The following is a 26,257-nucleotide window of genomic DNA, read 5'->3' as shown; positions in this document are numbered from 1 at the left end:
ATGAATTTATGCAGAACTGGATTTCATTAGTTTCTTTAAAGTAATTATGTCACTTTATTAATTAATAATGTATACAAGATCTACTAAACAACTGAGCTCTTTTTCACATTCTGAACAGATATTGGCCTTCATCTTCTTAACCATTTGAAATATTGACCTCAGCACAAGAATCTTGCTTTTATTCTGGCTAAATTTCATTATATTAAAAGCTCACAATTCCAATTTACTTAGTATAGGATGGTGATTAAGATCATGGTCTTTAAAGTCAGGCAGTCCTGAGTGAAAATTACAGCTTTACTGTTTAATAATTACATGGCTCTAGATAAATTATGTGACCAATCTACCCCTCAGTTTTCTCATAGGTGTTATGGAAAGAACTATGGATACCTTGCAGAGGCCTTTTATGAGATAATATGTAAGAAACACTTACCATAATGTCTAGTACATATTACATGCTTGGTAAATATTAGTTATTATTATTTCATTAAAAGCAACCTAAAATGCTAAGGTTTATATTGAATAAGGTAAGTGCAAAGGCTATTTTGCAGAAATCTATAAACACTTATTAGAAGTTTTTTAAATAAATAGATACAATTATAAATCTATCTGCTCATTCCAAGGAAATGTATAGATTTAGCACAACTATAATAAAAAATAGCAATATGATTTTTTTTGGAATTCAAAATTTGTATGAAAAATGTGAGCAAAGTTGGAACTATAATAGATAATCTGAAAAGAAGAAATGAGAAGGAAATTACTCAGATCAGACATTAAGCTTAGAGAAAGTAAGAACTTAAAGCTGTGTGGTACTGGTGCAAATACAAGATGGCACACCAACAGGAAAGTGGAACAATTAGAAATAAACCCAAAATATTTTAAAAATTGAGTAATTTTCTCAAAATAAAGTGGCAAAGAAGGCTTATTTATTCAGGTATACTAAGAAAAATACAACAATTTGTAAAACCAAAGTGTTAGAGCCATGCCTTAACCAATACACAAATCAATAAAAGAAACTCAATGGAACATTTCTACAGCTGAATCTACAGAAATTGAAAGGCTTCATTAATTTAAAAATGATGTAAATTCAATTTTTTATATAACAACTGACTGAGATAAATATTTGAACTAAAAATGTCAAACAAATGAACATTTATAATATATGAAGAGTGGGTTCAAATTCAGAAAGAAAATCTCAAGGACCTAAACACTGAATAGGCTATGACATGAAAACAAAAATTACAGAGAAATAACAATAAAGAAACATGGGAAAAGGCCATTATTGAAGACATCTGAAGGTATCTTTGAACACCTAAAGTACCTATTGCTGGTAAAAACTTAGGGAATCTGTTATTTTTTATTTATTCTTGTGATCATCTATGATTTCAAAGACTGAAAAAGCATAAATGTCCAAGATTAAAGGAATAAATTGATAAAACCAACTCAGTAAAATATTATGCAGTAATTAAAATAATATGAAGGATATACAGAGTTGTTTAGAACAATATAATCATGAAAATAATATTCAGTGTTCTTTCTGCATTTTACAGGCACATAGGATGTATACTATCCTGAGTGTAACAAAGTAAATGGGTGTGAATGTAAAATGTACTCATAGTATTAGAGGAAGATTATGTTAATTTTTACATAATTACTTAAGCATTATTCTTTAAAAGTTTAAATTCTGTTTTCAGCGTAAGTTAAAGATACTTTTGAATTCAAGTTCTGTCACACAACTTAGTCATTTCTTTTGACTGAAAATTTGTGACTGAAAATTTGACAAGTGTATGAAAGTTCTTTATCTAAGTCAGTGATGTGCAATAGGGCTGCACTGAGAGCTCTATGCACCATTATCATCCATGCACTCACCCAGCAAGTGTCTATGGAGTTATTACTCTGACTCTACCCTGGATGTATAAGAACACCACAATGTGGTCTCAGCCCTGATGTTGCAGTGGGGAAGACAGACTTATAGTCATATAAAGTGATAGTTAAATAACAATATAAGTATAGCACTAGAGTTATGCTAGGTTATTTTGAAAGTGCCAAAGGGTTATATAATCTAACAAAGAGATAATAAAAGATACTACATCTGAGTCCAACAGGATTAGCAGAGTTAGCTAGGCAACAAGAATAAGTGGTTGAGGAAAAAGCATTACATGCAGAAAGTAGGCATGAAGGTAAGAAATAGCATGGTGAGTTGAGACAACATTAGCAGGGTGGAAAAGATAGGGGTTTCAGGTTCATGTTTAAGTTCTAGTTCTACCTCATTACCTGCGTAATACAAACAATTTCCCCATCTATAAAATGCAAATAATTCTACCACCTTACAAATTGACATAAGGATTAAATGAGATCATATACATAAAACAGGTGCTATTGTGACTGACGTGGTTGGCCCTCAACAAATCAAGGCTACCAATGCTATTTCAGGAGTTTCAGTGTTACTGTAACCAAAAATATAAGGCAGGATGAGATAGGAGGGAGGGGGAAATCATATTATAGGTGGCTAATTTATCAGGCTGGACCTGAGGTCTCTGAAAGTTTTTATCAGGAAAGAAAGGTTGTCAGGTTTGCTTTTTAAATGGGCCACTTTGCAAACTGGCTTAAAGTTGAATTTGATGGGACCAAGACTAGCATAGCAGAAAGGTCAGTTAGCAGACTGATCTAATAGTTTGAAGAGGGAGATGGAAGCCTGAAATGGAAATATAAGTGAGGGAAATGTTTGGAGAAATGTTCAACCAGTATAACAGGTAGGGTTTTTTTTTTTATTATTTAAGGGTGGGAGAAAAGGAGGGAACATTGAAGTGTCAAGTATAATTAGGTTTCTGGTATGGGTGGTTGAGTAGATGGTAGTGGAACAACTAAAATGACAAATGAAGATCCCAGATGGTGGAGGAGTAATTGGAAGCTACACTAACTGCTCCCAGGACCAATGTGGAGTTACAGCTAAGTTGTAGAGAAAGAATCATTAATAACCAATGAGCTGTAGCTGGAGAGAAGCCTTATAACCAAGTACAGACAGAAGAAACCACTTCACTGCAACAAGACTCTTAGGGACTGTGGAGGAAACACAAGAGGACTGGCTGGGCTCCCATGGGTGTCAGCTGTATCCTTCTAGAAGGATAATTCAGAGACTGTAGGGTTCTGTCAGAGTAATGTGGGGTCTAAACCCCAAGCTGGGCTTCCTACCCTATAGCACCAGAGCTGGAAAGAAACCCAGATAACCCCAGCTATGAAAAGCAGAAGGGTTTCTGTCTGCCAGGGAGAGATAGCTGGAGACTTAGAGAGACTCTTAAAGGGCCAACACACAAAATTTCATTTGTAGCCATTTACCCTAGACTCCAGCAAATGGAGGGAAGAGTAGACTAGAGCTGATTGAGGAGAGTCTGGGGTTGGTGGCTTTGGGGAATGAACTGAAGGAACATTCATCAGGATCCCTGTGCTAAGTCATCTTTCTTCCACACTGCAGAAGCCATCTTTCTCAGGCACAGCACTCTTCTGCAAGTGTCATCAGCCTGAGGAGAAGCAATAGCCCCATGCCCCATGCTGTGATATTTAAGTTGGACAGGTTGATTAGTTTAACAGCTAAGGCAAAAAATACAAAGAACCAGCCAAAATGGGAAGACAAAGAAACATACTACAAATGAAAGAACAAGAGAATTCACCAGAAGAAGAAATAGATGAAATGGAGGCAAGCAATTTATCCACAGAGAGTTTAAAGTAATGATTATAAGGATATTCAACAGCATGAAAAAAGGCATAAAAACCATAAAAATGTCTAGTCAGAAATAAATAATGCAATATCTGAAATAAATAATACACTGGAAAGAATAAATAGTAGGTCAGAAGAAGCAGAGGATCAAATCAGTGATTTGGAAGACAAGGTAAAAAACAAACAAACAAAAAATGAAACACCCAGGCAGGGCAAAAAATATGAATTTACCAAAAGGAGGAGAGTTTAAGAAACATTTTGGGCAACATGAAGCATAACAACATCCGCATCAAGGGAATACCAGAAGGAGAAGACAGTGAGCAAGGGATTGAGAACCTATTTGAAGAAATAGTGACAGAAAACTTCCCTAATCTAGTAAAAGAAAAAGACACACAAGTCCAGGAAGCTCAGAGAGTCCCAAACAAGTTGGACCCAAACAGGCCTACACCGAGACACATTATAATTAAAATGCCAAGACTTTAACACAAGGAGAGAGTCCTAAGGGCCACAAGAGAAAAGCAGGTAGTTACCTACAAGGGACCACCAATTAGACTGGTATATAATTATTCAACAGAAACATTTCAGGCCAGAATAGAGTGGTGTGAAATATTCAAGGTGATGAAAAGCAATGACTTACAACCAAGGCTACATTAATCAGCGAGGCTATCATTTAAAATTGAAGGAGAAATAAGGACCTTCCCAAACCAGAAAAAGCTAAAGGAGTTTGTTAACACCACATTTGTACTTCAAGAAATGTTAAAGGGCTTGCTTTAAGAAGAAGAAGAAAGAAGAAAGAAGAAGAAAGAAGAAGGGGAAGAAGAAGGGGAGGGAGGGAGGGGGAGGGGAGGAGGAGGAGAAAAAACAGAGGAAAACATCTAACAATAAAATGGCATTACATATGTGTCTATACATAATCAACCTACATATAAATGTCTTAAATGTCCCAGCCAAGAGACATAGGGTAACTGAATGGTTAATGTTTTCTTAACTGAACTTGTTAAGAAAACAAGACCCATAGATATGCTGTCTTCAAGAGGCCCATCTCAAATTGAAAGATATACACAGACTAAAAGTAAAGGAATGGAAAATAATATTTCATGCAAGTGGAAAAGAAAATAAGCTGGAATAGCAGTACTTATATCCCCCCCCCAAAAAATAGACTTTAAGACCAAGGCTATAGTAAGAAACAAAGAATAATACTACCTAATGACACAAGGAACAATCCAACAAGAGCATATAACCCTACTGACCATTTACACACCCAACATATGAGCACCTATACATGTGAGGTAAATCTTGATGGACATAAAGGGAAAGATTAACAAAAGCATTAATGTCATGAAAGACAAAAATATACTTGGTAAGTATTAAAGGACACTAAAGAGTCAGGACAGCTGAATGCAATGTTTGATCATTGACTGGATACTAATAATGCCACTGCTGCATGACAGTTAAAAGAACATTACTATGATATTTGGGGAAACTTGAGTATGGACCATAAATAAAATAATATCATGTCACTGTTAAAAGTCTTAGGTATACGGATGCTATGGTGGTTACATAGAGGAGATTTCTAGATATTCAGACACAGATGCTGAAATAGTTAAATAGTTGGGGTAATATGCCATGATGCCTGTAACTTATTCACATATTTATGCTATTTGAAATATTTATATATTCATAAATAGATATTATGAATATACGTGGAGAAAGCACCTACCAATGTGAATGTGGCTAAGTGATCAAATTCAGTGATTTTAGATGAAGGGTATTGTATGTTCATTTTATCACTTTTTCAACTAATTGTAGATTTGAACTTTTTAAAAATAAAATAATGGGAAAATACATGAGGTACATATTGTGATAGGGGTGAGTTCAACATGCTATTATACCAGTAATGAGTGTAGATGAAATATAACAAAGATGAAAGTTCTGTTTTAGTTAATCATTTTCCAAGGTTTTCTCCATGATTTCATTTTTCTACAAGTAATGCTGTGTGAAAACCATCATTTCAGAAGGTTTTTGGCTGTCACAGTTAGGTGAGTTTCATTCCATTATAAAGCAGAGACAAACACCATGGATTTCCTCACCCCTGCACAACCAGTACAGACGTTGTTTTCTCCAGTGGGAAGGCTGAGCCCATGAGAAAGGACACAGTTACATATATTACTGGGACAAGTTTATAGACATATGAAAAATTCTCAATCTCCTGGAGAAAAGTTAATCCATTTTCAGGTGTCTCTGTACAGCATTCTACATTCTTAAGTTTTGTCTACTGAGTAGTAATAGACTTTCTGTCTCCCATTAATTCTGGGAGCAGTCCTAGCAACTTCCATTTATAGCTTTCATAGAACTTGAATTAAAAAAAAGATATACTGTCTGCCTTAGAATATGCAAGAGAGTCTGAGACACAGAGTTTGCACAGTAAAGTATTGAAATATCCTGTACCTAACAATAAAAATAAGTCTAGAATATTCAAAAGTACAATTGCCCTGGGCACTGTAGGCATTGCCTGAAACTCCATGTGGCCTCTCTCATTATTCAGTTTGGGTTGTTTGCACTGTGCTCTATAGCTCTTATCACTTTGATATGATAAGAAGCTTTGAATCAGCAGTGGGTGTGAATTGGGCCCAGCCTGTTCTAGATTTAAATTTTAATTCATTTGAGAAGCACATAGTTCTTTGCAGTGAATTGAGCAACAAAATTATGAATTCTGAAATATCAGCCCAAATATATTCCCATGGTAACTTTGCTTTTTCACAAAATCAGAAAGTGCTACAAGTTTAAAGGTACTTAATAATAAAAACAACAATAATCCTGGAGAATGGAAATTTAAAATACTAATACCAGTAATTAGAAGTAATGACGTTTATTAGGCTATCATTTGTACATTATTTCTGCTTCAACACAAAGCACATTGCTCCCATTGCATGCATAGGATGCAATATCTAGTGTGAGGAATTTGGGGGGCTTCTGAGAAGCTAAAGAGCATAGTGCTGGGATTTCAGGTTCTTAGTACAGAGTACCTCATTCCCCAGAGGTACACCAGCACCATCTGCCAGAGAGGCTATGGTATAGCCCAGGAAGTCCTTTAACACTTGGGATAGCAGGCATCTAATGTTACAGCATGAGTCTCCTATGTGACTATGTGGCATATGTCAGTCCTCAAAAATGGGACTGAGAAATCATAGCTTTTAGAACTAGAAAGGATCTATGCTATTCATTTCCAAACTTTTTAAGAAAAAGGGTCTCAATTATAGATAATGAATTAAAGCTCAAGGAGGTCAAAGGTAAGCAGAAAGAAGGGATGTCTATTAGCTATCAAAAGCATGAAATTTGGCATGAAAGGGTTAACTCACAGAAAAATATGAGTTATTTGGAAATTTTTTGTGAGAGTTATTTGGGTGTGAAAAAGCTGGCTAATTGATACCACATTTCACTTAGCGTATATGTGCACACATAAATATCTGTATTCAGACATATTTAATCCAACAGATATTTATTAAGCATCTACTATAGGCTTGTCACTATATAGAAAAGGGGAATACAATGGTGACTAATACAGTCATGTTTCCTGTGCCTTTGAAATATTCCAGAGAGTAATATGGAACAATAAATAGGCAAGACCATGTGATAGGCCCTAATAGGGGAAACATAAGGTATGTTTTCCCCTCCTTTTAGGAGTTGAGACGAAGCCTCCCTAACCCAATGTAGGAATAGGAAAGATTTACTAGACCAAGTGATATCCATCCTGAATTTTGGAGAAAGGAAAAGATTTAGATGACAGAGAGGTGGAGAGAGTGGTTCAGGCAGCAGCAACAACGTGAGCAAAAGGCTAGAGAGAGGATGTGGCAGCTCTGGGAACCTGCTGACAGTGTGGTTATGGGTCAGTCACATGGGCAAGGAGAATCCAAAGAGACAAATGTTGAGAAGCAAGCTAACAAATGACTGCAGAGTAGATATTACTTTTGCAAGCATATATTTGCTAAAGAACTTTTAATTATGTACAATTTAATAAATGGTATTCATTTGTATTATTATTAAAATGAATAGTATAGAAACTGAATCCAGTAAAATTTTCAAAGAAGTCCCAATTTACCTGATAATGCTGAATCCTGAGTTCTTTCCTGGGATATCAGTTTGTTGCAGTTCAGGTAGGTTTATAATTAAGGCACTGTGGCCAGTCTTAGGGGTTGCAAACTATTAGACTAGTGGTTCTCAACCATGGCCGCAAATTAGGATCATCTGGGGAATCTTAAACTGATGTCCAGGTCTTACACCAAGATTCTGATTTAATAGGTCTATATTGGAATTAGATATTGGTAATTTTAAAGAGAAGGGAAGTAAATGCTCAAGGCAGGAAAGAATCCAAGTTATTCTCTATTCTCAGATTTTATTTTGTTTTCTTAGATCATGAACTGCTTACAAATGGGGACTTTGGCTCCTGCTATTTATTATTATTATTATTAATTATTATTATTTTCATTTTCTACAGCTAGCCACAGAACAGATACTCAATAAAATAAAAACAGTATTTGATAACAGTAGCTACAGAGGAGAAAGAAAGGCTATGTATTATATAACCTGTGCTTAATATCAGTTACCAGTTATTTGGAACTTACTGTATGCACCTTTGTATCCCTAGTGCTCAGCACAATGTGTCTCAATGTAGGTGCTTAATAAATATATGTTGAATGAATGAGTTAATCTCCATTGTAAAGATGAGGAAAATTAAGCTATAAGTTACTTACATGGGGTCATAACACTATGTGATTCAAGACAAAGCTGATCACACTCAGAAAGTAGAAACTCTTTCCAGTACCCCATGCTGAGAGTGTTCATGAGATTTGCCCAAAGGCACGGCATGGACAACTCCCCTCATGGAAATCTTGTCTTTTGGAAAATAGATGACTCACTTGCTAGTTTGTTGAAAACTTCTTCCCCTCCACTTGCCAGTACTACTACTAAAAATATAGGGAGTGGGGCAAAAGTATATTTATTGTTGTGAGTATGTAAAACACAGGATTTAATCTTGCATTATTATTTATTAATTATTGTATTATTTTCTATACAAATAACTACAAACTTACTTTCACTCATTACAAACACCTCTTACACAGGGCAAACTTAGCCCACTTTCTGCCAGTGAGTGGCTCTACTGGCTCTGCAGAGGACAAACAGGGTATATATAGCCCAGTGGCAGGAACAAAACCCTAGGCATGGCTTCCCCCTGTGTAAGTGTGATACTGGGGGCTGGTGCAGTTATAGAACTCAAGGTATCCATGCTGAGAGGGTCATTGGGGATGTAAGCCTTTCATATACTTATCATTAGGGTCGTATGAGAAATATTAACCACAAGAAAACAAAGAGTGCCAGACAGACAAATTCATGGAGGACCTGGAACCTTCTCTCACCTCCTTTTGCTTTCACTCAGTTGAACCAAAGGAGCTGTGGTTATAACTGAGTTTTTCTTTGTGACTTGGCATTTTTGTTCGTCTGGTTATTTTAAACACTTTCAGTTAGAGGCTACAGAGGGTGTGGAAAGATCAGCAGTAGATGATAAATGAGACAGACCTTTCATAAGATCTGCCTTAGTCTCCACACCCACACCCACACATATATGTGTGTGTGTGTGTGTCTATATAAATATATAAATATATATATATATATATATATATATATATAAAACTTTTTCATGTAGACCTTAAGTAACATAGTGTATAATGTGGAGTTAGGAGAACTAAAATATATTATCTTTGTTGGCTGAAGCATGAAGTTCTTCAGTCTATATTTATGAAAATTTTAGAAACAAGAAACTGAAGTCTTTTATTATTCCCTCTCCATATCTATAAAACAAACAGAATGAGGAACAGACATCAATTTGAGTTCATATTTTGGTGAACAGGTTCTATGTTCTATGAACTAATTCATAGAAAATTATAGTAAATAGATTTGTAAATAAAACCCCAAAACATCATATTGATATTATCTATGAATATTGAATCATAAGGAGAGATGATCATATTATAAGGTATAATTTCCAAAGGTTTTTAATTTTCAATATTTACTTAAGTTTTTATGCTGTTATTTTAGAAATATAGGTTTTTCAACTATCCAAATACTACTCTTACATATTCCTTAGTTTTTGCTTACATGCCTAATACTACAAATGAAAGTATCCTCTAAAATGGTGATTCCTTCACATTGACATTACCAGAATATAATTTGCTTTCTGATTAAAACAAAACAAAACAAAAATAAACCATGCAAATCAAAACCAAAACATATGTCCCTATCAGAAGGAAGCTAGATTTTAATCAAGAATTTCCAGAAACCATAATATGCTTTACTTACAAAATATACTTCAAAACAAAATACTGAAAACTCTTTTTCTTCCTTTCCTTGTAATTTATCCTAATGTATGAACTGGCTTAATTTCATACATTCTGACAGACTTAGTTTGCTCTGAATTAGAAGGGCTCGACTTCCTTTTCTTCTCTCTATGTTAATATGGTCCTCTCTGTATTTATTTATTTACTAATTTATTTATACTGTTGACACTATTACAGATGTCCCCCATTTCCTGCCTTTGCCCACCTCCACCCAGCCCCTGCACCCCCTCCCCTGGCTTTCACCACACTGTTGTCTGGGCTATGCATATATGTTATTTGGCTAGTCCCTTCATCTTATTTTATTTAGCTCCCTCAAACTTCCTCCCTTCTGAGATCTGTCAGTCTGTTCTACGTATGCATGCCTCTGTTTCTATTTTGTTCATTAGATTCCACATATGCGTGAGATCATATGGTATTTGTCTTTCTCTGACTGGCTTATTTTGCTTAGAGTAATAATCTCCAGGTCCATCCATGCTGTCACAAAAGGTAAGAATTCTTTTTTTTTTTTTACGGCCATGTGGAATTCCATTTTTCATCCACTCATCTACTGATGAGCACTTGGGCTATTTCTGGATCTTGTCCATTGTAAATAACAATGCAAGTAATATAGGGGTGCATTTTTTTCTGATTGATGGTTCTTTCTGTTTTCAAATGGCTCATGAATGTCCTGACAGATCAGGCACAGGCAGGGAAAGGTGCAGGTAAACAAGTCTGCACCATGGACTCTTTGCCAGGCCACTCTAGGCACTGCCCACTTCTGTCATATTCAACATTGCATCTTTGTCAGGTATAGTGGTATTTGCAGCAAGACTGTTTGCATAAAGCATAAGGAGTTATTAAAGAAGACACAATTTCAGTAAATTGTGAAGAACTTTTGTGGCTTCCATGTTGAATTAGATGCTTCATTGGAACACTAGGATTTCAATATATTTTCTCATAACTTTTCATCTGTATCATGGACTTCCATAAAAAGTAGGTTTGCTTTTGAGTTTAATTTAGATTTTTAGGAAGGGAAAAGCGAAAGAAATTCTCCTTTGTTAGCCATCTACTGTGTTATTTACTAAAATCTTTTAGTTACCTTTTTTTAAACATACATACTCAACATTGATTTTTCTTAAAATTAATACTGTTATTTAGTCCTATTTGAAGCCTAAGCATATAATTTGTTTTAAAAGAAAAGTAAGTCTTACTTATTCTATGTGGTCACTCACACCTGTATTGGTTTTGGAGTAGGTATACAGCAAATATTGAGTGCATGCTTTTGTCCTGTTTATTACTCTTTCAATGGGAAAATTTCCCTTCATACATTTTTAAATAAATACAAAGAATTCAGGTGGTTCCCCTGGTCTGCCCCCATCCTTCATGTTCCAAGGATGCCCCAGCAAATTTGCACATGCTCAGACCTGACTGGACAGCTTTAGTCCTGGCATAGTGACTGACCCAAGTCTGCCATCCCATGGCAAGAACTGTCAAGTATCACACACTCTGGGACCTACAGCTCTAAGACTGCTCTGGGTGCTGCCATGGCCATTCTGTTGGTGTATGGAGTGGAAGAAACAGGGTCTATGTTTTCACCTTATTTGAGTTGTCTTTTTGCTATTTGCAACTCCAAAAGTCCTGATCTAAGCAGAGAGGAGCTGAGATGCTGGCATTTCTTTTACAATGAAGTGACACAGTATCTTTGACTAACTCAGTCCATTCTTTTCTTATGATAATGACAGAAATTAATATGACCATAGATTAAAATGCTATACATATTTTTATAATTATGTATAATTATATATAGAAGTATATTAGATTTTAAGAGAATATCTTGATTTAGGTTAATCTCAGAACTACTCTCATAGATAACTTTACATAGATGGTAGAAAAGGACCATATAATAACATTAAAAAATATACATGGTGATGTAATGTTTGTTATTCTCATTTTGAAATTGGAGCTGTTACTGTGATAACTGATAATCCATTACTAAAAAAACTCAAACTATCCTAAACCAAATTGTCCCTGTCTGTCCTGATATGGTATTAGCTACACTAATTTTTTCCCATGGTATTCAAATTTATATGGGGTAAAATATATTCCATGACTCATTTTGGAATAATCAATTTAAGCAAAGTTAAAGTATTCCTTCCTTCCTTTCTTCCTTCCTTCCTTCCTTCATTCATTCAATTTCAGAACTTCTCAGAACTCTATGACAATGTGTATTATAAACTACAAGAGAAAAAACAGAGCATTCAGCTTATTTAGCCATGGCAGCATCTGCCACTAAACATTTTCAGGGACTGCTATTCTACAAGGTACACTTTGTAAAATTCCAGCCTATGTTGTTAAAATGAGCCTTGTATACAGTGCTTGCCAGTTACTAATGCATAGTAGGAGAACTGTCCAAGAAGAGATCTCTCTTCTTCATGCAATTTATAAGGGAGTGTTATGGAAGATCAGGAATTCCTGGATGTGAATGCCAGCTCTTTCACTTACTAACAACCTCTTGAAATATTTTACCACGTAGGTTTTGGTGAAAATCAAATAGGATCTTCTCTCTGCCTATTTTTACATGTAGTTAACTTCTCATTTTATAAAATCAGCTCTAACATTGCCACCTTCCTTAGTGTCCTCTCTGCTCCTGTGTGCTGTTATGTCACAGCACATATCTTACTGCATCATCACTCTTTTTTTATTCATTTATTTCCACCATTAAACTTTTAGCTACTCTAAAGCCAAAACATGACTTGATTATTATATCTCTAGAGACAAGCATAGTGCCCGAACTTGGTAAGTTCTCAATAAATGGCTGTGCCAATTGGAAAGTCATCTCTCTTAGCTGCTTATACTTGCTAATGAATAATTCCAACTGCTAGTTGATACTAAAAATGTTAATGGATCAAAGCATTTGCTGCCATCATCACTAAAGTCAATTCTGGTGGACACCAAAATAAGGTGCTCTCACTAGTGGTGGGGGTGACAGATGCAATGCAATTACTGCCATAACAAAATAAAATAAACTAACCTTAATCTTTATGAATATATAACATATTCATTGTCACCCATATGTTTTCTATATTGCATAAGTACCCAAGATATTTTTAGGCAAGGGAGGAAGTGCTGCCACACATAGGTATACAAGTGGTGACTTAACATGTTTTTACAACATAGTTCAGCTGCTTAAGTAAATTTATTGTTTCTATTAGTAGGTTTAAACTAAATAAATGTCACAAAATATATGGACTTATACTCTTATCAATATATTAGATTAGCTAAAACTAGCTGACGATGGGAAAACGACATTGTAATATTAAGACATTAAAATATAACTTATTCCAACCTAATATAACCTACTATTAAATAGTTGTATTTTCTTAGCTTTTTAACAAGTTTAAATTTTAATAGTTATTACACACAACATGTTCTATTTACTATAATAATGTTTTATACTATTACATTATAGGCATCACATAAATATATCTTAAGCATTGGGAATAATTGATATGGCTCTAAGGTATGAAAGGTTTCCTGTCTCATTGCCAGAGAGTCTTTAGGACCAATAATTTGTCTGAACCTCACATAGGGACAGGCTTGATAGAGTCCAGATATTTAAGCATTACAGAAACAAATGAAAAAAAGAATCCAACACTGGAAAAAAAGTGAGATATGGAGTAACTTCAGATTCAGAACTGAAACTGCTAAACTTTGTATCAGATTCTCATGGAGCACAGTCCTCCCCAGCATTACTCTTCAGAGCCATGGGATTGGTGACTAATTTCTGCTCTCTTCCTCTTTTCTAATTGAAGCATTTCATTAAAGAATCAGCATTTTCCATTTCAGAGCCACCCATCCATTAATATCTATCCAGTTGTTTACTTTATGCCCATAATGTAATACACATATATACATATATGTATATATACATATGTGTGTGCACACACACCAAATATATACATAATTTCTAAATGTATCTTTTAATAGATTAATTGAGATATTAATTTACATACAATACAATCCATGTATTTAAAATGTGCAATTCTATGGTTTTCACTGTGTTTATAGAGTTGTGTAACCATCGCCATATTTTCATTAATTTCCTAAAGAACCCTATACTCATTAGCAGTCATTCTCTTGCTATCTTCCTCAACCCACAGCCCTAGGCAACCACTAATCAAATTTCTGCTTCTATAGATTTGTCCATTCTGGACACTTTACATACCTAATATATTTTTAGTACTACATTTATTCTTTATTCGACACTGAAAAATTCTACCTGGCTTCAGTAGAACAGAACTCTCCTCTGACACAGGAAATCATAAAACTAGGCAAACAGACTTCAGTATCAGGCTAGTTTCTAAAATAATCTTGAAGTTGCAGCATGAAGATACAAACAATTCATACTGTTTTGTTTGTGGGTATAGAAATGGAGAAATGTAATAAAATGTCATCTATCAGTATAAATTCTTTTGTTGTTAAGATATATACATGACTATAAATACTTAATGCCTCTGGAAAATTTTTCTAGAATATTGTTTTTTAAAATCCAATTAGCCTTCATTCATATTATATTAAATAGTCCATGTAATAAATGCAAAGCACTATGCATAATTCTTATACCATTTCTGTGGCAGAAAGTAGGTCAGTATTATTACTCCAGTTTTAAAGAGAAGAAAGCTGAGATTCAAAGATGTAAAGTGAGTTGTCCCAAATCTCACAGTTTATTCATGAGAGAAATAAGAGTTGAATTTAGGTCTTCACACTAATCATGAGCACTTTCCATCATATTGCATTTTCTACCCCTAAACAACCATGGTTGTTTTTTTCCTTAATCCTCACTGGAGCATATGTTTTCATTGATTTTAGAGAGACAGGAAAGGGAAGACAGAAACATTAATGTGACAGAGAACCAGTTATTCTTATATAAAGAAAGACTCTATGCAAGAACAAACCCTATAAAAACAATTTGTACTTCTCCAAGATTGTTTTCCTGAGTTAACTATGATTATAGTTCAGACATTTCTACATGCAACAGAATTGCTTCACTACACTTGATATAGTGAGTTTCAGTACCAAGCCTCATGGGCTAAAGAAGTCCCTCTTTCCTGGTTTGCTGTTTTCCCTAGTGGTCCCAAATGCAGAAGGGTTTAGATATTTGAGCTCTGGAATTTACCATTCTCTTAATTCACACCTCAATACACAATACTCTCTCCTGGTTATTAAATCCCAGTGGGCTTGTTGTAAAATAAAAAAAAAAACACTGAAAAATAATGTGCAATCACTTTACATAAGAGCCTTGAGCTAGAAATTTGGTAAAGGGAGAGTGAAACAAGGTGAAAAGAAATGGTAGATTACAAGGTCAGCCCCCATCAGCAGCCAGAGTGGCATAACAACATCAGAGAGAAATGTCTCCTCACCTTACCAATCATTGTGGTCTCTTGCTGTGCTTAGTACAGTATGTTTCAGGGTAGATTGCCGCTTTTTTTAGCTTTTAAGTGCCTTCGGCTTGAAGGCGCCGACATTTCCAGGAGGTGTACACATTTAACCCGGAGCAGGAATCATCTTCTGCAGTGAACAGGGCTGCCTATATGCAGACTGGGATTCCAGAGTCCACTGGCACAAATCCTCTGTGAGCAGAAAGGGGGCCAAGCCAGGCAGGACTGCATTGATGCATCAGCCGGGCTTGTCTTGGCACAATAACCTAATAAACTCCAACTGTGAAAGGCACCACTGGTGCTGAGAACCCCTAATGTTCATAGTAACAGGACTTTCTCCAATAAGATTGGTGAGAAATTCAAGTAGTCCTGTCTGCTAGTAATATCCGGGGCACTACCTCATCCATATAATTAACCCCCAGAGAGCTAGGCAAGGAACTGTTCTGATTACAAAATAATGGGTCCATCAGGCACAATTAGTACCCAAGTGAAACATGGCAGTCTGCAAGAAAGCAATTGAAGTAAACAATTCCAGGTCCTGAAAGGGGCTGCTTTCTAATTAACCCTTAGAGGGCTGATCTGTTGGCCTGAACAAAACCTCAGCTCATGCCTTTGCCAGCTGGCATGATGGGGGAATGGTTTTTGCGTCACATCTTGCTAGGCATGGCATTGGTAAGGTGGAAATTACTAATCTCTGAAGACTTCCACCAAAGAACACCTAGAAAACACACAGGGTCCAGGGCATATATTAAAGAGCGACTTACTAAGGCATTAAAGGATATGTTTTGGAGAATGAATCCTAGACAGAGTCTTGGGAAAATCCTAATTCTTGGAAGCACAGCTTTCCTGCCCTTGCTACTTGAAAGCAGGACATGTTTTCTCTCTAATGTCTCAACAAATCTCAGCATAAAGCCCTGCATGCAGGACAGGCACAGTGGGTGTGGTTGTTTTAGAATGAGACTGGAAGAGATAAAACTTGTTGGTTTTCTTGGACTCTAAATAAAAATAAATAAAACCAACCACTGCCTTAAGATCAATTTTAATAATCACATTTTTGTTCTGTACTATGATGAAATTTGCATTTGTTTTTCATTACTCCAGCCCCTAAAACAGTGACTGATATACAGCAGGTACTTCCCAAACACTTGTTGAATAAATATATGAATGACCTAAAAAGAGGCCACTGTGGATGAAAGCATAGGGGTGGGCAGCAACCATCCAAAAGTACATATTTGAGAGTTGTGTGGTAAAAAGGACAATGATTTAATTGCATACATTATGGTTGGGACATTATTACCTTTAAAAGTATGTATATTATATATTTGATGACCCAGTATATATATTGTCATATTTTCAAAACATACATCTTCTAAAAGTCTAAAATGGTAGAATTCAAGATATTGATTACTAAATAAGCAAAACTCTTCTATTAATTTTCAGATTTTAGGTCTTCTGGGGGTAAGGGTGGGCATGTGGGAACAATGTGGTATGATGGTACCTTTGGAGCCATGGACCCTGGTTTGAATATAACTTTGCCAAATTTTGCTACATGAACTTTAAAACTTTTTTTATCGTCTCCAAACCATAAATTTCTTACCTATAAATTGGGGCTAATACCAAAGCTACTTTTATCCCCATATATATTAGACTAAAAAAATCTCAGTGATTGTTAGTGGTGATGATGGTACTGGTGATGATGATAACAAAGATAGTGGTGATAAAGTTTTGATTATGATGAGGAAGAAAATTTATTTTGTGGCATCAGCTCACAAAATAAATACAGCAACATTCAACTGCTCAGAAGAACAGGAAAGACCTTTAACTCAGTTGTCCACATGCACACATGTGCACACATACATAAAGATGTTGATATAGATCTTGACAATATGTGAAAAATAAAATCTAATCAAGGAGGTTCCTTCGTGGTTCCTACTTTACCCAAAGCAGCACATAGAGGGGTGTGTCCTGTACAAGGATGCAGCAGTCTGATGTGTTCAAAGGCCAGATGGCTTTTATGTGGCAGAATAAGCACCCTGGTTACCTTCATTTACCTTATTTGGAAGCAAATGAAACCTACTGACTTGGTAGCATAGGGAGAGCCAGCATTTTCTCCATGATTTTGACTGTCAGATCAGTTAGCACACATTATATTTTCAACATATTTGTGATCAGCAGGAGAGAGCGAAACTTGGGAAATATCAGTGTCTGGATTGTTTCCTCTGGACAAAGGGATACTGAGATCCTAGCTTTTATCTGCCTGTTTATCATGATGATTTAAATCTGTGTTCTGGGATGGCACAGTGGCCATCACAGTAAGAGGCCATGATCTCATGCTTAGATGGAAAACTTCCCATTGGATTTCTTGTGGTCCTGAAACTGCATCATGACCTCAGTCCCCTTGGAGCTTCCTAGGCAGAAAGGTTTGCTAGGAGAATAGGTGTGCTCCTGAGAACTGCGCCAGCTCTCCTTCCACACTACATTCAAAGTCCTGGACTTAGACTTTCCTTATTGAACTGCCATTCAGTGATACGGTTTGGAGAAAGAAAATTTATTGCACTTCAGAAAAAAATCTTTTCTTCCTCTAAGACTGACTTAACAAGATCTTTTAAAAATGGAAGTGTTCTTAAAGAAACCCATCTGGCTTCTGAATACAAAATTTGCTCTAAATTCCTGGGAGTCAGGCTAGGTTGTCGATATAATCTGAGCCATAATGTGTTATTCATGTCCCTCTGAGGTCATCGATGTCTTCACTTGCTATTCTTACTATTCTTTAGAATAATGGTGCTTAGTGAAGCAATTTCTCTTTAATGTCTACCATGTGCCTAGTTACAGGCTACATTCAAAAGCCAATTTTGAAATTCTTCACTTCATCATCATCCTGCCTCCAGAGATTTAAATACAATCTAGACTCTTCTACCCATCTTATTATTTGCTTAATAATATCTGTATATATGGAAAATGTACCTCTTATTTTATGCCAGCAATCAAAGTCTCAAAATACACATGATCATACACTTTTTTGATATTAATAAGCATAAAACATTTTTATAGTAACAGGCTATTTAAAATCTTTGTGGAAAAAAATAAATATCTGTAACACAGGTAGGTGTCCAAATCTAATCTCCAGGGGCCCGTTGTTAAACTACACCTTGAAAATAAGTTCCTAATAAGAATATGACATATTAACCAAAACTTAAATGTAGTAGAAAATTTTATAAAATCTCATGCATTATGTTTATTAGATTGAACATAATAATAAGGAACACTAGATCTCACTGAAAATAAAAGCTATTGTACTTAAAGACAACATCACACAGATCTTTGTGCTTTGATGGAAAGAATTCCATATCTGGAGTTGTTGCGCACATGCTGGGAACTTAGTTGTACCATCGGCAAGCTAAGTGTCCCTAGATGAATCACTGTGCTTCTATGGGACAGTTTCTTCTCTGTGAAGTATGGCACAGGATTGGGATGTGGAGTCAAAAGGTAACACTGTCAGTAAATTCCAAGGTGTTAGAAATTTCTAGGTCATAAGTCAACCTTGGGTAAGAAAGTTAATTTTGAGAAGCAAAGAATATGGCACAAATTCTTTAATAACATGCTACGTCTGGTAATATCTCACATTTTATTGGCAATTAACAGTTTACAAGCCACATAAAATTTTCAACACATAAAGGTTTTTGATCACCGCAACAATGGTAGGAGGCTGCTATGTCCGGCACTGTAATCTTTATTTTATAGATAAGACAATAGAGGATCAGAGAGTTAAAGTGAGTTGCCCAGAGGCATATACTAAGACCTCAGTCTCTTAATAGACAGTTTAATTCTTTCCATGATGTCCTGAACTTCTAAACAAAGCTGATTTTAGGCAACATACTCAGTAAAATCACAGCACAGCACTTTTAAGCCTTATTTAATTCTCTAGAATGACTCAAGCTTCTGTTCCCTCTGGAGTTCTTTTATTTACCTCTGAATTGAATCCCTAAATTGCTTGGACTTCAAAGAACCATATTTTTTCCCATTCATTCATTCATTCATGCTCTCTTAGCTTGGGCTACCATTACAAAATACTCTAGACTCTGTGGCTTAAACAACAGAAATTTATCACATTTCTGAAGGCTGGAAGGTCAAAGATCAAGGTGTGGCAAGTAGATTTCATTCTTTCTGGGCCCTTGGCTTGCAGTTAGCCAGCATCTAGCTGTATGTTCATGTAACTTCTTTGTGCCCCCTGCAAGGTAGGATGCTGGTGGAACTCCCTCTCCCATGTCTCATCTTATAAGGGCCTAATCTCTTCTGGAAGGCTCCACACTCATGACTTTTCTATCCCTAATTAGTTCCCAAAGGCCCCATCTCCAAGTACCATCACACTGTGGGGTTAGGGCTTCAACATATGAATTTGGAGAGGATAGAAACAGCGGATAGCCTGTAACACATGCATTTATTCATTCAACAGTAATCGTTAAAAGCTTAGTTGTAATAATTTTTATTCAATTCAGCAGTGAACAAATAAGTTCTTTCCATATACAGCACACTTATCTGAGCTTCAAAAACAATTTTGTAATATGAATAAAGCAAAAATATTATTTTCATCTTAGATATTAGGAATCTGGGTCTCAGAGAGGAAAAATCACCTTCTGAGCTTGGTTTTCAATCTAGAACTTTTAAGTCCAAATCTAATTTTCCATATATAGTACAGCAAGGTAATGGGAGGGATGCAAGGCATTCATTTATTCATTCATTCACTCATTCATTCATTCATTCTCATGCATGACAAATATTTATAGAACTGCTTTTTCACTCTATGGTTACTAGGGATACACTGTGAATAAAACACACTGAATCATGCTGCCCTTTTAAAGCTAATATTCCAGACCTTTCACCTCCTAAAATGTAAACTTCTAAAGAACATGTACAAAAAAAACCCCAAAAGAAAACAAACATAAAACCTTACAAAACCAGGGAAACAGAAGACAAAAAGCTGAGTAGCAAAAGCAGGAAAATGCTACAGATTTTCAAAGGATACAGAGACAATTTTTGGTTAAAAAAAAAAAAAGGAGAGAAAGGAATCCCTTGAGGTGAAGTTTGGAGGGTAGGCATAATGAAGATGTAAACAAGAAAGAAAAAGAGGAACTAGGTAGTTCACCATACTGTCAGTTCCTGAGGAAAAGGGTTTTGTCTTTTATTAAGCTCCTAGAACTGTTAATGGCATAAAACAAAAATAACTCAAGGTGGGGGCTGTGTGGAGGTGGGCAAAGGGACGGGGAATGGGGACATCTATAATAGTATTAACAATAAAAATAAAGTTAAAAAGAGGGATATGGATCAACCTGAAGGGGCTCTTATTGACCAGAAATGGGAGTTTCTGAGCATTATCAAGAATAAAGATAGCAATGGAAACATTTCAAAAAAGAAAGAAAGGAAGGGAGGAAGGGAGGGAGGGAGGCAGGCAGAAAAAGAGAAAAAAAGAAAGAAAAAACTATGAGTGACATTCTAAAGGAGGGGCTACAGAGCTTGAGGGGGTTCTGTGGGAGCTGTCAGGAGTAGTACAGACATGTAGTGCTAACAGCTTTAACCTAAAGATCATGCAGAAAATACTTAATTTAATTCCTTTAAGAATACTATACTGTGGGGTTTTTATCTTTATTTGATAGATAATAAATTAAGGTACAAAGATATTTTTTACCTTGAGCAAAATTCAGCAATAAATGGATGATAAAAACTGGATATATATAATATCTTCATGTCTATCTAATTCTAAAGCTTGAGCTATTTCTTGGCTGCACTCTCTTTACTCTGGGAATAAGTATAAATGTAGATAAGAACATAGATGTAGGTATAAAAAGATATTTAGGAAGTGCATTTTTTATCCCAGAATGAAAACAAAAGGAGAGTTCAAGACAAATTATTAATAAAATGATCATATGAGTTTGAACCATTCAGCTCTCGATGTATTCGTATCCTATTATATGCTGCATAAGTCCTCAGAAAGTGCATGTAATGGTCTGGGTGAAGCACAGAATTTGTTTGAACAAGAAATACTGCTCCTATTGCCATCAACCTCCTACATGCAATCCTCTCTTCTGTCACCCAGAACAAATCATGATTTATTCCAAATAAATAATAAAGAATGCTGAATTCTTCAATTTTCCAATTTGCATGATTTCTGGTCAGAAGACTACTATAACATTTGTATTTGATGATTTTGCAGTTGATATCTTGCCTATACTATGGATAGGCTCTGGAAGCCCTGTTTCTCTATTCTGCATTCTGGGACCCATCTCCTTTCAGAAAACACAGTGGCAAGCACATCTTTCAACCTTCTACAGGGGTGTCCCCAAGAATTGGCTAAGTAGAAAAACAGTAAGTAGAAGTTTGTACTCATTTGCCTCAGAACATTTCCCAGTTCTGAGTTTCCATAAGCAAAAGCCTTCAGAATCCCAGCCACATAGCCTACTCTGTGAAGTGACTGCCCAATAAAGAAATGGATCTTGACAACATAAAGTAACACTTCACCTAAACTATATCTCTCAGGCCAAAAGGTTCAGTGCAATTTTTTAGGAGAGAAGAATCGTATATGCCTTCCCAGTAGGACTTCAAAATATTCTATTTCCTGACTTGAGCTTTTAAAACAATAACCATTTGGTAAAAGGAGCAGAAACTCTCCCTCTAGATTTATTTTTTTAATTGTTGGGCAGTGAGGCAGGAACACAGCAAATATCTTTTGTTCATTTCATCTGTAACTTCACCCGTACAAAATACCCTGGAGTCTTGCTCCACTGTTATTGCCAAGGGGCGAGGAGCTATTCTGTTTTTCAATATATCTGAGGCCAGGCCACTTAAAAAACAGGAAGAGCAGGATTTGAGACCCCATCAGAACTCAGTGTGCTCTGTGATAGCAGAACATACCTTGTGGGGTTTCTTCTGGCTCTTGCCTGAATTTGATTCGGAGTTACCCCTGCTGTCTAGTGATAATGAACTATTTTGGTATTAACTCAGTCTCCCTTGGTCTTTGGTTTGACGTTTTAGTTCACGTTTTCATCCTAATTCATGTCATTTTCACCACACCCCCTGGTCCTGGGCTTAGCTAACCAGGATCTCTGCCAAACCATTGTCCAGTGTTCCTCCTGACTACTCACTGAGATTCTCAAAGCTTTTTACCAGCATTTGATAGAGAGGAAGGCACTTAAGTCCAGCTATCCTCATTAGTTTATGTCAAGTGCCACCCCTTAGCTGGACCATCTCAAACTAGTCACTTAATTTCTCTCAGTTTCAGTATCCCTGTTTGCTAAGTCAGGATGGAAATTACTGGTCTGCCCCACTTTTGCTGTGGGGGTGCCACAAATTCATATACAGGGTCCCACAGAAGTAATGCCTGCTTGATTATCACTGGTAGGGTAATAATATGGGTGTAATAAGTTATAGTTTTAATTTGAACACTTAACCTAAAATGTCATATGGTATGCTTGAGTGTGATATTGTTATGTTACAGAATTACATGCTTATGATTTCATAATAAAAAAGGGGTGTTATTTGCACTGGGCACTTTATATGAAAGAGCTTCATGTACTATAATGTGTCCTTTATAGAGTTACAAAATGAAACAAAACAAAACTTTTCAGGTTAGTTCTCTGCTGCCCTCTCAGGCCCCCAGTTTCTGTAACTATGACATAACAGTGGGAATTAATCCTTTAAGTCTTGATAGCATCCATGACTAGATCAGTGATATACTGTGTATAAAAATATATTTTTGTTTATATAAAGAAAATATAAGCCACATAAACTGGTTAAGGATTTCCTAAAGTCTAGTCACATTTGAAGTCCAACCCTTCTGATTTTTCTTTCAATTCAGATTTCTCTATTTCTGTGTTTTTCTAATCAATCTGTGCCATTAAGAATATTTTTTGATGCAGATTTTCTTAAAAGGGTACTTTACCATTGTCTTCAAGATTCTCTTTTAAAATGCCAGAACCTATTTTACTAGTTTTGAAGCTGAGTTTTCTTAATATATCAGAATATGCCAATGGAAGCTTTTCACACAGGACAAGTAGGACTCATTCTTTCCTTAAGTGATTTGTTGAGTGAAGCAACAAGGGAATTCTATTGTGTATCATGCCACCAGGAATAATACCTAAATTTATTCAGAATCAGGAAATGACAACTACATCATAACTGCTGGCTGGCTCACAACAGTTGAAAAGGGTGTCATCAATTACAAGAGCCATCTTGTCTTCAGTGAAGACAAAAATGTGAAAAATGTGTATCTTAGAATTGATAAGTATTGTAACTTTTTGATATTTTGTTATCCATGATTCTTGTCATGGTGGTGTAAAGTCATCCAATTTGTCTTGTAATGAGTTCCAGGACATAAGGAGATTTTAGTATATCGAGCATTCACAAGCATGTAATGCCAGAGTCCTTTAATCCACTGCCCTTTATTTGACTCTCTGCATTATGCCAGGTACTTCGACTAGGCACTGAAGGTACAGCAATGAAAGACATGGCTTCTGCCTTCTAGAACACCACAGTTTATAATGTGTACTCCTGCTTAATGAAGAGGGCATTCAAGTTAGATATAAGACTGGTACATAAAACTTACTGCAGGAAGTTTCTTAGAAGTCCGTTGATCCAATCATTTCAATTGACAAATGAAGATCAGGCTTGGAGAGATTAGTGCCACACTCAAGGCCAGACATTTGAACTAATTAATGATAGCTGCATGTATTCTATGTTGATTTTTTTCTGGAATATTTTAGGAAGCTACTTTAGTAAAAAAGATTAATGCTGTTGCTTTAATAAACTTGAATTAAAAGACTGCATTTGTAACACATTCATAATGCATTCATTTTGATGGTTTTATTTCATATTAAGATAAGTGATAAGGAGATGGATAAGCAATTTAACTTTCATTCTTTTAAATTATCAAGTTTTATTTTTAATTATAAGATATTTTATACTTATGACATTGTAATGCAATTTAACTTTGTTATTCTTTTAAATTATCAAATTTTATTTTGTAATTATAAAATATTTCATATCTATGAAATTATATTTATAATATATTATATACAAAATATATGAGAAGTGCTAAAAGGACACTCACATAAGAAATAGGGTATTTCACAGATCATTGGAGCCTGTGTGAGGTCACTCCCTCTCTTCCCCCTGAAGGTCATCAGCATTCAAAACTTCTTATCAGTACTTGGCATTCCTTCATAGTTATAATACATATGTATGTAGTCTGAAATATTGTTTAGTTTTGCATATTTTTAAATTTTATATGAGCAGTATCAAAGCATATGTATTATTTTTATGACTTACTTTCTGCTGCTACTCAACATTAGGATTATGAGATTCATGCTGATAAAAATGTTTTATTTATTTCACTGCTGTTTAGTAATCACTAACCCAAAATTTATCTGTAACTATTTATTCTCTTGTTGATGGACATTTGTGTTATTTCCAGTTTTACTTTTGCAATCAAAGCTGTGCATTTACTCTGTTGTACACATGTAGGACTTTTCCAAATACACACACACACACACACACACACACACATATGTATGTGTATATATTCATATATGAAAAATTGCTGGATCATAAAATATGCACATCAGTAACACTCCTTGATAGTTCACATATATGCCAGAAATGTATAAAAGTTATCCTTTCTCCACAGCCTCACCAATACTTATTATTCTACTCTTTTACCATTTCCAATGTAGTGGCTATAACAGTGTATCTTTGTGGTATGAATTTGAAGTTCTTTCATTAAAAATGAGACAATATCTTTTCATGTATTATTGGAATGTTGAGTTTTCTCTTCTAAGAATTGCCTGTTTATTCTTTTGCCTTCATGTTTTCCTTTTGAAGTAGTTTGTCTTTTTTATTGATTTGAAGAAGTTGTTTATATATCATGGATACTAGTTACTTTTTGGTTTTATACATCATAAATATCTTCTATCACTGTTTGCTCTTTTCATTTTCTAAATATCTTCTGATGAGTAGTTTACAATTTTAAGGTAGTCAAATTCATTAATGTTTCCTTTATGATTTCTGCTTCTTGTATTATATGTTAGTTTGAGAAAAATATCCAGGCTTTTGTTTTTCCATACAGATTAACAATTGTTCTAATAATACCTCCTGAATGACTCATCTTTTTCCTAGACATTATTTTGTCTGTCATATTATTCTATGGTCTATTTATCTATTCCTTAACCAATGTGTTTATCTGTTAATCACTCTTATTTTAATTAATTTTTGATATTTGGTACCACCAGAAACATTTCCTTCTTCATAAATTGGCTTTCCCTCATCCTTTGCTTTTCTGTATATATTTTATAATTACATTAGGATTTTTATTGGAAACATTTGATTGATTAAATTTTTTCTTATTTTATTTTTTTCCTTCTACTGGTTTGATATTTATATACTACTTCCATTCTGTTAGTTGATATCATTAAAGTGGGAACATACATTACTTGATAAAGTCTAAAGCTAATCAAAGTATTTAATCTCCTCTCAAAGTATAAAACATAGGCATAACATTCAGGTAGGGCTTTATAATAAAACATTTTGAAAATGGCAGCAGATAAATGGACATGTAATGTAGTCTTTGAAAGATTTCAGCAGGGTTTTTCAAAGCCTCTATTATGTAATTTATCTAATCTGACTTTTATTATTTAACTCTTTGAATTTTATTCTCCCCTTCACACTCTGCCCAGACCTCTCTCTCTCTC

General features: G+C 35.2%; 1 protein-coding gene across 5 annotated transcripts in view; it reads right to left on the bottom strand.

Moving 5' to 3' along the window:
• LINGO2 (leucine rich repeat and Ig domain containing 2) overlaps positions 1-26,257 on the bottom strand; it is a 1,215,855-nt gene that overhangs the window by 106,137 nt on the left and 1,083,461 nt on the right. The window contains exon 1 of one of the 5 annotated variants that reach the window (XM_036021523.1): positions 15,509-15,999. The exons of 3 other annotated variants lie outside the window; for them this stretch is intronic. The gene's annotated coding sequence lies outside the window, so the exon portion shown is untranslated. Of the gene's footprint in view, positions 1-15,503; positions 16,000-26,257 lie in introns of those variants that run through there. One more of the 5 variants, XM_036021520.1, reaches the window with a different exon arrangement.

This window comes from Phyllostomus discolor, chromosome 3, assembly GCF_004126475.2.
Source record: "Phyllostomus discolor isolate MPI-MPIP mPhyDis1 chromosome 3, mPhyDis1.pri.v3, whole genome shotgun sequence".
NCBI lineage: Eukaryota > Metazoa > Chordata > Mammalia > Chiroptera > Phyllostomidae > Phyllostomus > Phyllostomus discolor.
This window is presented reverse-complemented; position numbering and strand designations above follow the sequence as displayed.